This window comes from Camellia sinensis, chromosome 4, assembly GCF_055761805.1.
Source record: "Camellia sinensis isolate YWXY chromosome 4, ASM5576180v1, whole genome shotgun sequence".
Classification (NCBI taxonomy): domain Eukaryota; kingdom Viridiplantae; phylum Streptophyta; class Magnoliopsida; order Ericales; family Theaceae; genus Camellia; species Camellia sinensis.
The window spans coordinates 42,387,474-42,401,098 of NC_138964.1; the positions used below are offsets into that span (position 1 = coordinate 42,387,474).

The following is a 13,625-nucleotide window of genomic DNA, read 5'->3' on the forward strand; positions in this document are numbered from 1 at the left end:
AAAGTAGACCACCAGCCAACTCTTCAGCATCCACATTCATGAACTCAAGCCTATCTCTAGGCCAGACACTTTTCATCATCAAATTGGTTAGGCTTGATTTTTTTGTTTCTTGGAACAAAACCATGTCAATCTTTCTTTCTAATAGCAATTTCTTTATCTTGCTCCTCTTTTCATGCCTCCCTAGCTCTCTGATATTCCAACTTAAAGTCTTCATATGAATAGAGATGACTCTGGTAGCACCCAATGGGAGCAGGTTATTCCACATTACCCTTCCCTCTTTCCAATCTCTCCTTATCATTTTCCTCCATTAGTGCTAATTCACTAATTACCTCAAATTCCTGACCCTTGAAGTCTAAACCCAACCTTTGCCCAGATGCAGTATGGATTGAGCTTCTTGAACAAATCCAATACCAGAGGGTTGTTGTAATTCTGGACTATGATTTGAAATGGGTATAGCTATGGAAACTGACCTGGAGCTTTTGGTGATTCCCTTACTTGAGATTGCACCCTTCTGCCCTATTCTTCTAGCAAAACCAGAGAATTTACCAGCTAGAAAGCAGTGCTTGAAACCTTCACTTCTAATACCTTTCCTTTTGTCTTTCTTCAATCGTTGAGTAATGGAACCTGAAATAGTTGGGTTGGAACTGACACTTAATTTTGTCTGAGAGCCCACCAAAGATGATTCACAAACTGGCCTTACAAATGAAGGCTTAAGTCCAGCATTGGGGGGCCCAATAGGCTGTAGCCCAAATAGATCATGACCCAATGCTACCTCTAAGCAGATACTAGGCCTTTCGTTAAGAGGTTGGCTTAGACTTTTAATAAAACCTGGGGTGAGAGTTTGACCATGCACTGTAGGTGCTACTACACCTATTTGAGTATCATGAGTGCCCCCTACTGACTGTTGCGTGTTTTCCACAAATTGAGCTTCCACACCTTTCTATATTTCATGATTGCTCTATCTCTAATGCTGACTAACCGCTGGTAATGATGATTCCACAACACCTATGCCTACTTCATTTGAAATGTCCGCACAATCCCTGGTCTTGTCCACTGCTGATACATGGCTTAAACTGCCTCCATCAGCCAATTCAGCTCGGATTGTCATCTGGGGTGCCAAATCCCCTAAAGTCACCTTAGATGTTAATGCCACATCAACTACCTTGTCAACATCTTCGTGCACCAAGTTGGATTCTGTAGGGAGAGGGAGTACGCCATTGATGTTGGAGCAAACATCTTTGTCTATGGCATTAGAGTTCAATCCATTGTAACTGATGCTAACCACTTTTGTAATCTGCTCCTCAAAGACTCTAATTGGATAGACTCTTCCTTTGCACTCTAGATTTAGGCTTGTATTGATTGGATCCATAACACTTGTAACTATCTTGAACCGGCCACAACGAAAGGAATTAGGGGCACTAACATCGCCATTAAGGAGAACCAACTCTCTCCAAAGTCTCTCTATCTTGCGAAAGGTATCTGAGTTCCACAGGTTAAGAGGCACCCCATAGCAACTGACCCAGACACACCTCTCCTGTTGAAGATACATACCTGATCTCCATTCTGTGATATATTCACACCAGTTATGGAACCAGGGCTTAAACAGAGTCATTTTGCTCAACATCTCTTCCTTGGAGCTGAATGAGATTATAGCATCTCACCCACCTCCCTCTCTGACCAAAACATTCTTTGCCCCTTTTTTTATGAGTTCATTTCTCACCTGCTAAAGAAAGTAATGTGCTTTGAGTCTCATAATCATACTTTGTAAAGCCACCCATTTCCAAGTTCATCTACTTTGATAGTTGTCGAAGGTAGATATCTGGGGTTAGCTCCCTTTGTGACCTCTGCAAATGACCTACCATCAGTGCGTTGATGCCAGATCTGTTTTGGTGCTACAGCATTGGCCTTTCTAAGTTCAAAATGACTTGGTGGTAGTGGTTTCTGCCTCTGTCTAACCTCTACTCCTTTGCCATATTCTGCAACTTCGACTGATAAAGATTTATCATCAACGCACAAACTATTAGCCTTTTGTTCAGCTACATCAGCTGCAATAGAACAATCATAGCGCACGAACCCAAATCTGGTGTTTCTTACTTTCCTCTTCTCACTACAACAAATTTGGGATTTAAAGACGAAACAAATTTGTCCCAAAATGTATATATTTCGTCACCCAAAGTAATTACGACGAACATTTTTCGTCACCCGTTTTGTCGCCAAAGGGTCGTCGCTAAAGGGTCTTAGAGACGAAAAAAAAAATTCATCATTGAAAATGATAAATTTATGACGAATTTTTTTGTCTCCAATACACTTTGTTGGGAACATACTTGTAAGTAATTAGCGACAAAATATTTTGTCATTAAAGGAGAAATTAGAGACAAAAGTATTTCGTCATAAATATAAGAAATAGAGACGAAATAATTTTGTCACGTTTAATATAAATGAAGACGAAAATTTTTTGTCAAAGAAGCTACCAATAGAGACAAAAACAAATTCATCATTAAAAATGAAAAATTTGTGACGAATTTTTTTGTCTCCAATACACTCTGTTGGGAACATACTTGTAAGTAATTAGCGACAAAATATTTTGTCATTAAAGGAATAAATTAGAGACAAAAGTATTTTGTCATAAATATAAGAAATAGAGATGAAATAATTTTGTCACGTTTAATATAAACGAAGACAAAAAAAAAATTTGTCAAAGAAGTTACCAATAGAGACAAAAACAAATTCATCATTAAAAATGATAAATTTGTGACGAATTTTTTTGTCTCCAATACATTCTGTTGGAAACATACTTGGAAGTAATTAGCGACAAAATATTTTGTCATTTAAAGAGAAATTAGAGACAAAAGTATTTTGTCATAAAAATAAGAAATGGAGACAAAATAATTTTGTCACGTTTAATATTAACGAAGACGAAATTTTTTTGTCAAAGAAGCTACCAATAGAGACAAAAATAAATTTGTCATTAAAATAATGTCAAAAAAAATTCGTCATACATTGAGGGTAATAGTGACAAAATGTGACAATATTTTTTGTCACGACAAATTCATTTAGCGACGAAATAAAGAATTCATGACAAAATTAATCATCCACCTAAGCTAAATAAGAGACAAAAAAAAACCTTCTTTAGGGATGAAAAATTTTGTCAATAATTCCATAATATTTTTTTCCACATTATATACCTATTTTATCAAAATCTAAATTTTAGTTCAACAAATATGACCCTGTTCATGTTGAAACCTGTTGAATATAACAATTCCATCACAACTTAACCTAACCTGTTATCAACACATTTACGAATTAACAAAATGAAGATATCCATTCATCATTACAAATAATTTCATCATAATACAATAAAATAATGAAATATCCACAAAATATCCAAAAGTTATAACTTGTTCAATTCCACCAAAAATCCAACAATAACTAGTGCAACTCCAAAAAGTATGTGTATCCTTATCAAACAAAAATGAACATTCAAGCAAATTACATCATTGTTGCACGTCAAAAATGCCACTCTAATCCAATCTGCAAAAAAATAAATTAAAAGTTTTAGTAATTAATCAATTATACAAAAGATTAAAAACATTAGTAACTCATCAATTTACAATTAGATCAATTATACAATTTATCCCTGTAACAGACTTTTTTTGAGATTATGAGAACAAAAAATTAATTTTAAGCCTAATTCACAAATGGTGCATCCTATTAATGTGTCGTAAGTTCATACAACTTATATTGGTCCCTCCCAAGGTGCATCCCATTAATGTGTAATAGCTTACCGCTCAGGTGCTAAAGCTGAGTTATCATCACCACTGGAGAAAGAAAGAAGATCGATGAGTGTGGATGGGGGTTCCGTAGTCAAAATTATAAGCTACATCTTCACGCTATTTGCAAGGGGCAAAAAAGAAAAAAGAGAAAAGAGAAGCACCAGGTTAATATTGCAGAAATAGCAAAATCAAAGCCAATCAACAGTTAGGACTCTCACTGACAAATCTTCTCAATCTAATCCTAGTTGCATAAAGTCTCATAAAAGTTCAATTTCAATATCTGAAATGTTTCACTGCTTTGCCTTTGTATTACCAAGTTTGTAAAAAAAATATATGAAACCATTTGAAGCATAAAACAACCATCGTAAGTGAGTGGTAAGTCTCCCAAACACACAACAACACAACTCTCAAATGGGCCATACCAGCAAGCACAACAAGTTAACAATCATCCAAGTAAACAAATTACTACAACTAAAAGAACAACAAGGTCTTTAACACTCGATCCCTGGGATGCAAAAATTGTTTTGAGGAGAGTGATGTTGCCAAAGTTCTATGATGAACTTGTGTTGTAATGTATGACAACATTATTGGAATATATATTCTAACTAACAATATTCTAACTAACAATATTCAGTTTTTTTCCACAATATTCACCCTTAATATTTTAAAATCACTAGAATAATACAAATCCATTAACAGCTACGCAATGTTTAAAACATTTCTCCATTACCGAAACCAAAATTTAACCAATGCAATTGCATGAAGCCCATCCCCAAAACCAAAAAAAACAACTTGGCGAGTTTACATTGTGTGGGGGAGGAGGGTGAAAGAGAAGGGCAGGGGGTCATCATCTATCTTACAAAGCATTGGACTTGGCCTTACTGCAATTTTGTTAGCCCATAATTACTTGTCAATTTAGCATGTAGACTTTTTCAATATGATTAGTGTGCCTTTTGCTCTGTCATCTTCACTTGTTTATAACAGCCTTAGTTGTTAAAAGAAGTGTAGACTTCTATCTTTGACCTCATTACGAGATGACAAACCTCCACTAATGATAGAATTAAAATAGTTATAGCATAATAAAAAATTAAATTGAGATAATTTTTTGGCTATGGAAGGAAAAATTGAACTTACCCAACTCTCTTGGAATGACTTGAATTGCGGTCCATTATAAGGCGTACATCTCAGACCTGGAACTGTAATTCAACGGTATTAGAAATACTCAACACAAATAATTAGTTCACTATCAAACGTAATATACCATCACATATTACGTTATAGCCCCACAGTGAGTAGCCCAAGAAGCACGAAACTTAGGAAGTGGATACATCATACATGACAGTATTGACACGGTAGGAAGTGGATACATCATACATGATTTACATTAAAACTCTGACTAGCCATACTTGAAAATGACATAAAGGGGTAAAAAAGTGCAAGTAACCATGATAGACTACGATGCTTAGTACATACTGCAGTGATGCATCAAGGCTAACTGAAAATTCATTTTCAAAGATAAATCCAAGTGACAGTATTGGAGAGCAAAGTAATGATTGTTGGGCCCCTTTCCTAAGGTCTTAAATTTTCTGGACTACTGGTGTTTGTCTAATAAGGTGTCAAACCACAGGTTAATAAAGGTCTTAGGTTCAAGTTCTATATATGCATTTGTTTCCTTGTTGGCATTTTGCTTCTCCACATGTTAGGATGTTTTCATCTCCACATGCAAGACGGGATTGCACATGACGAGGGTGTCGGAGAGCTCAATATGCATTGTTGGGCCTCTTTCCACACAACTTGACCTTTTGGGATTAGTGGCGATCTAACAGAAGTAACATATAAGGTTGAATTCATCAATAAGCTAGGTGTTATATGAGCAGTCCCTCCAAAAGTTAGATATCATAATAAGTTGATAGCATGCATTATGAGATACAAATAAAAAATAAAATCAAAACTATAAAATATAAAAATTATAAAATTATAATCCGTAAATCACTTAAATATACTAAACAATTCAAACATTCTGAATTCCATAATTTCATTCATATTTCTTATGCTAATGAAATAAAAGAAAAACATTTACCTTAATAATCACTTGATTTCAAGAATCAGGGCCTAAAATGAATAGATGAGAGTAGAATCCAATCTTTGTTGAACAAATCTAACCTAAAACAGAGTAGATAATTACACATACACCAGATTAGCAGAGCAGAACAGCATATATAGCAGATACACCAGAACAGAGAACATCAACAAACTGTTGAGCTAAAATTACCAAGAAGTGGCATATAATTACCTTTAGAAGCATGGACTAGAATAACAATTAAAGATTTCTTCTTTTCCAATTCAAGAAGTGTGTTTAAGCAAAAATATAAAAGAATCAAGTTCCAACATTTCAATTGACGATGATGAGGGGGAAAAAACTTTAAATTAAGAGAGAGAACCAAATTTACTTGTCCGGAAAAGCAGCAGAGTTGAAAGGGCACATATGACTAACCTCTTTCAAATTTACATTGTTGGAGAGTAATTTCTTGTTACTACTGTACATGACAGTTGGCTTATCTAATGCAGCAAATACATGTGTTGTATTCTTTGATGAGAAAGTGCAGAGTGTTATAGGCTGGGTCCCAAGGGACAAGATAAAGGACAAAACCTGTGTTTCTAGCTCAGTCAAATGGGCTTGTTTTCTTCTTCTAGAGTGTCTAGCTAATTCTCTATTAGAAAGCATTTTGAAAAACACACAACAACGAGTATTCTAGGAAGAGAAGCAAAGAGAATGTACACATGCATAAATACTCGGCTAAAAGGTGATAAAAAAGAAACTAGTATGCTGATCAACCTGTGCAGAATTACACTATTTAATAAACTCTCCGTCTCCAAGCAAAATAAATAAATAAATAAACTCTGTTGGAACAATCTAACTACCAATTTTTGTCTTTGTGTGCTTTCATCAGTCCAGTGATTTCAAGAGTAATGTAATGTAGCTCAAGGTTTTAAAAGGGGCAAGGCAAGTTCAAGATTTGTCGAAACATGAAACTTTCTTAGGTCTCATCAATCCAGTATATACAATCCTAATTGAGGTGCCTAATTGATGTATAATATTCAAATATACGACATATAATAAATATATAAAAACAAGTAATCTATGTCACTTTTAACGTCCACAATTTACAAGAATAGCTAATATATAAAATTCAATAGTATGAATCATGAAACTATTGAAACTATAATTGCAAAAAAAATAAAAAATAAAAAATAAAAAATACATATCTATACTATTATATAAAGCGCACAACTCTTTGAAACTTTGTCATGAGTTTTTCTATGCCTAGAATACCCTGTCAAATCTCACTGCTTCAAGCTTGGTAGCTGCCATAAGCTTGGTAACTGCCATGATTGATCTAATGGCTTCACACACACACGTGGCATGGGCAGTCACTGCCTGTAACGGCTGAATTTCACAAGTGTAACATGTCCAACTTCCGAAAAATTAGAAGCTTGGATCGTCTAATTTTTTATGATGTTAGAAGAAGAAAAGACTTACATTTGATAGTAAAGAAGAAAAGACTCCCTTTCCAAACAAGAATTTCCTCCTTTCAATCTCAAGATTTGCCAAGTGTTGACATCTTGCAGAGTCAGTACTGGCTTCTGCGAATAACTTTTGTACAAAAGCTGGCGCAATTAATATATGAGAATCAAACTGCACACATCCAAGTCACACAAATCAAATTCAGCATAAACTTTTGTGGAAAGAACTGTACCAAACAATAATTTATGCAATGCAAGGATTAAAATGTGCACCACTTCATCTGACAAGTGCGCAAGCTTGCAGTCCACAGATTTTGATGGATGAATTGGATCACTATCAGCACCATTACACCAGCTACTGTCATCCTCGAGCAATGTAACGCCCTCAAAATAATAACATTAAACCTATCAATTAAGAGATTCATTAACATATGAAATGACCATATTCTTCCATTTCTTCAGAGTCTTATTACAAAAGTATTACATGTTAACAACAAAAGTAAAATGCCCTACGGGCTTACAGCTTTCCAAGTTAACACTTGGTTACACAAAAAGGAGTACTAACTCATACGCTTTAAGCCCTTGGCTTGTATTTACATGTAATACATCAAAAAGTAAAACGACAACATTATGTCCGCCTCTAGCCTCCCAAGCTATGTCCTTGGAGGTGGCATGCTTCCTGCACCTGAAAATGATATTCCCATATAGGGTGAGCCACAGCCCAGTAGAAATACACTAAACCAACCATGAACAATGACTAAAATATTAGCAATTGATAGATGGCCAACACTGATACAATCACATAAATCACATATTTATGTCATACGACTAATGAGTCCAAGTTTCCTTTCATTTTTCCCTTTTCAACGGATAGGCATATAAGTACTAACCACATTATCAACAGATATGTATAACAACAATATCCACATTCTCAGATAAGCAAATAAGCTATATCTACATTCTACAACAGATATGTATAACTACAATATCCACAGATAAGCATATAAGCTATATCCACACATCACAAAGATAAGCATATAAGCTCTATCTTCACTTCTTTAGACAAGCATATGAGCTGTATCTACGGAGTTCATCCCCTATCCCAACACTATTCGGTTTAGAGGTACATCCCCTATCTTCCCCTAAACCGCGGAGTACATCCCCCATCTCTTCCTCTACACATAACGTATACAAACACAATGGTTCTATATACAATCACTCAATACATATTGTTAATGTATTCTATCAACCGTCAAGTTCCACGACACACTTCATTGATTAGTTTCAATTTGCCTAATCATCATGTATTGTCTACAACAATCACGACTATCCTCCACCGATAGCCCAAAGCAGTTATTTCTAAACAGAAAATAAATGCACAATGGATATTCAATCAACATTTCATTTCCTCATTCCTTACAATTAATTATCCCAATTAATCAAACAATGTAATTAGGTCATTATCCATAATTAACATTTCAACCCTTAGGTTCCATTTTGATCAATGATTTAACATTCATTCCATTTCTCTATGCCAAACATGCATCTAGGTTTATTATGAATAAAACCCCAACTTTTGTAAAATTACACAAAAGCCCCAAACTTTCACAAAATTACCAAACCAACCCCAACATCTCAAAATACCAAAATTTAAAGACAAAACTCATAGAGAGGAGTAGGATATCCCTACCTCGAAGTTTGAGCCAAAAAGGAGATGAAGACTCGAAGATCAACTTGCTCCAAATCCAAACTTTTTCAGATTAAAACAAAGCTCTCAATGCCCTCTATCTTTTTAACAAAGGCCCTAGGCTAGAATCACACTCTAGGGAGATCAATTCTTATAGAGAATATAAGTGTAGAGAGAGAGAGTCTCGGATCTAGGGTTTAAAAGAAAAAGAAGGTGAAAAAGTGATGTTTAAAATCGCTACTGACCGCTGATATAAAACACGCTCGCTCGAGCGAAGCCTTGGTCGCTCGAGCGACCAGACACAGAAACTCTCGCTCGAGCCAAGAAGCCCTTGCTCCAGCCAAAAACTCAAAAGTGCGCTCGAGCGAAGGAATGCTCGCTCGATCCAACAACTCAAACCCTCAGGTCTGCAACCACAAGCACGCTCGAGCGACAGACCTCTCGCTCTAGCGAAGAACAAACCAGACCGCTCGAGCCAAGAAAAGCTCGCTCGAGCCAAGAAATGCAACTCTCAGGTCCAGAACCAGACGCCATCGCTCGCTCGAGCGAAGCCACTCTGGCTCGACCCACCAGACACAACTCAACTCTCGCTCGAGCGACAAACTCCTCGCTCGAGCGAAGGACCAAAAATCTGGGTAGCAACACTAGGCTCCCAAACACAACCAACCTGAAACAAACCTGCCCAACACATCCCATAACTCAATTTACAAAGTAAAAAGGATGCAAACAAGATAATAAACAACTACCAACATCCACGGACACATGTCCGGATCACTGTTCAACAAGGGTAAACCCGGGATCGCTATAAGCAAACAGCTTAAGTAATCCAGGAAACACTCCTAATCATCAGGGCTGCCAGATAAATAAACAAAATTAATGGTTTGGAATACATGTGCAGATGTAGCATCAACTACATCAAAAAGAGGGTAGAGATGATGCAACCACAAGTCCAGAAAAAACCAATGCAAGAAACCCAAGTTATTGGGTAAAGAATATGCAAAGAATATTGTATGGATGCAACTCACTGTACTCTTCAAGGAAGGATCCCAAAAAAAATTCAGATCATTCTAGAAGAATGTAGGCACAAGATATAACGAATGTGAGGATAGGATATTATTTAGAACTTAACTTAGGCCTCATTTGGGAATTGTTTTTTTAAGTGGCTTTTTAACTTTTTGAAAAAAGTTACTAAGATGTTCGATTTTTTTTTTTTTAGTGGCGAAGTTGCCAAACAAAGCCTTACTAATCTGTCGAAGGAAGGATAAGGGGAGAACTCAGCTCATTACACCATTAAAGACCAAATTTTGGGACCGCATAAAGTGATTGGTCCATTCAAGCAAGAAATGATGCACCCATGAACGAAGTTAAAGGCACAAAAATGAAACAAACGGGGAGCAACCAAGGGAAATAGAAGCTAGCACATTATTAATTCAATAAGGGGAAGGAGAGATCAAGTTGCTAATTATGAATAAATAAAATCATTGTAAGAAACATTAAAATTATCATAATATCAAATGAAAAACAGTAAGATATTGCAAAGTATTCTTGTAATCAGATACATCAAAACAGTAATTTTTTGATGTACAAAGGGTTGACTAATTTCAACCTACATTTTATTACAAAACAGTAAGATATTGCAAAGTATTCTTGTAATCAGATAAGATCACGAAAACTCACACAGAAAATATGGTAATGCAAAGAGTTTTATACTTGGAAAGCATAGTTTAAGGAAAAGAATGCAAAATAGAAAACAATTACCTTCATTTGGGTGCGCTTGTTTTGGAACCAAAACTTGATTTGCAGAGGCTCTAACCCCAATTAACGGCTCAGTTCCTTCCTTTGCTTGTCATCCGGGTGTGGACACTCTTTGAAGAAACTAAAAACCAAAAAATTCAAAAAAAAAAAACAACATAAAAGAGGCTAAAAAAGTCAGGTCTAAAGATGCTTTCAAGAAGAATATCATAAACAAGCTTCTTCTTTTTTTTTTTTTCCCCCTCCCAAATCTTTAGAAAAAACACAAACAGCACAAAAATGTTAATAAGTTTGATATGAGCGCTTGCTTACGCTTCCATTTCTTGGATCTGATGCTGAGTATGACGGTGATACCGCTTTTTCCTCTTCCTCGAATTGGGGTCTTGATCCTCACCGGAGCCTCCCTCATGGTTGTCGCTGCCAGATTTGCTATCGAATTCGTCATCTCTCATCCTTCCGACATCACTTTCTGCAGTGCTTTGGGCAATCTCCAGTGGATTAAGCTGGCCGTCCATCAAGTTAGACTGCAAAACATCTATGAATCACAAGGAATTCCAGGCGTACTGTTTATATGTTTGCTTGTACCACTCAAGAGACAGAAAAACATACTCTCCAAGAATGTTTTATTTCACGTATATATGTATGTGTGTTGTGTGTGTACAGAAAAACTAGGACTAGAAATGTAAGGAAAGAATAGAGAAACCCTATTTGATGTGAAGAAACGAAATTGAGTAAAAGCCTCTGTGTCTGTTTGCTTTCCAAGATAAACCCACGTTGAAAAATACATCAATCCCCTTATTAATAATTTTTTTTTTTTTGCTAGACCAAATACATCAAAAAATGAGATAACTTCAATCATACAAATCACAAATATTTTTATGATATCTAATTACAATAATATTTTTTTCATAATAAAAAAAATAATTGTAAAGAAGAACCATTAAAATAGTAAATAAAACGATTAAATAATTATGAGGGGTCTCCCAAAAGACATGGGGATTTGGAGAAATTAATAAATGCTGAGATTTTTTTTTTTTAAATAAAAAAATTAGAAAATTATGATTGAGATATTAGACCTCCCACAAGGCTTACGGCTTAAAAACCTCATTTTGCTTAATATATAGTATAGACTAGCATATCACCCGTGCTATGAACGGATTGTGTTTACAATTATCTATATATGTGAATTGTGATTTTTAAATGTTTTATTTTTTTATTTTAAATGTCTTGTTTTTTTCCTTTTTTTATATTATATTAAAGTTTAATATTTTGATAATAATCATGTGTGTTGGACTTTTCAAGAAATTAAATGTCTTTTCTTTTTTATTATATTATATTATATTAAAGTTTAATATTTTGATAATAATCATATGTGTTGGACTTTTCAAGAAAATTTTTTTATACTTGTTTTTAATGCGTTAAAGTATTATTATAAGGAATAATAATCATATGTGTTGAGACTTTTCAAGAAATTCATATGTGTTGGATTTCAAAAAAAAAATTTATACTTGTTCTTAATGAATTAAAGTGTTATTATGAGGGTAAGACTTGGGGTTGGGAGAAGTTAATAAATGTTAAGATTTTTTTTTTTAAAAATCAAAAAATCAGGAAATTTAGATTGGGAGATTAGAACTCCCACAAGGCTTGGGGGTTAGAAACCCCATTTTTCTTAATATATAGATATAGATAGATAGACAGATAGATAGATAGATTTAATAAGAATTTATGTTTGTTTTAGATATTTTTTTAATATACAAATTATTTTTTTTAAGATTTTTTTATAAAAATAATTTAACAATCTCGTCACTAGCCATAGTGTATGAGAGATGTTGAAAAGGGCGTAGGAGTAGATATAGGAGAAGTCAAAAAGTGGGTTGGGAGAAGTCAACAAATGCTGAGCTTTTTTTTTAAAAATAAATAAATCAGGAAATTTAGATTGGGATATTGGAGCTCCCACAGGGCTTGGGGTTAGAAACCCCATTTTCCTTAATATATAGAAGATATAGATAGATAGATAGATAGATAGATAGATAGATAGATAGATAGATAGATAGATTTAATAAAAATTTATGTCTGTTTTAGATATTTTGGATGAGATCTTATAAAAAAAAAGTGTAGACATGAATGCCCTCCTATGTTATTGTGTTTATAATTATCTATATATGTGAATTGTGATTTTTAAATATTTTTTTTAAATGTCTTCTTTTTTTTCCTTTTTTATATTATATTAAAGTTTAATATTTTGATAACAATCATATGTGTTGGACTTTTCAAGGAATTAAATGTCTTTTTTTTATTATATTATATTAAAGTTTAATATTTTGATAATAATTATATGTGTTGAACTTTTCAAGAAATTTTTTTATGTTTGTTCTTAATGCTTTAAAGTGTTATTATGAGGGATAATAATCATATGTGTTGGAACTTTTCAAGGAATTCATATGTGTTGGATTTTAAAGAAGTTTTTTTTATGCTTGTTCTTAATGCATTAAAGTGTTATTATGAGGGTAAAACTTGGGAGTTGGGAGATGTTAATAAATGCTAAGATTTTTATTTTTTTTAAATCAAAAAATCAAGAAATTTAGATTGGGAGATTGGAGCTCCCACAAGGCTTGGGATTAAAAACCCCATTTTGCTTAATATATAGTATAGATAGATAGATAGATAGATATATCTTCCTCTTTTTTTATTTTTATTTTTGTGTGGTTTCTATTCGGGTATTTTTTTTCAATTTATTTAAGATGGAGTTATGGGTATCCTTTTTTTAAAATTTAATTTATCTGTGATTTTCATTTGTTTTTAATTATTATTATTTAGGTAAGTTATGATGTGAGTTAGATATGTGATAGACATGTAAGTTTTATTGATTTAAAGTTTATTTAGATAAA

At 34.0% G+C, this 13,625-nt stretch overlaps 1 long non-coding RNA gene across 2 annotated transcripts; it reads right to left on the reverse strand.

Annotated features, from left to right (window-relative positions):
* Positions 1 to 3,381: 3,381 nt before the first annotated feature.
* On the reverse strand, positions 3,382 to 6,989 carry LOC145823313 (uncharacterized). Of its 2 annotated transcripts, XR_014365601.1 has the most exons (4): positions 5,854 to 6,989; positions 4,908 to 4,969; positions 3,786 to 3,890; positions 3,382 to 3,531 (listed from the first exon to the last, which is right to left on the reverse strand). It is a non-coding gene; the product is annotated as an uncharacterized LOC145823313 (long non-coding RNA). The 2 variants fall into 2 exon arrangements; XR_014365602.1 differs by lacking the exon at positions 4,908 to 4,969.
* Positions 6,990 to 13,625: the final 6,636 nt, after the last annotated feature.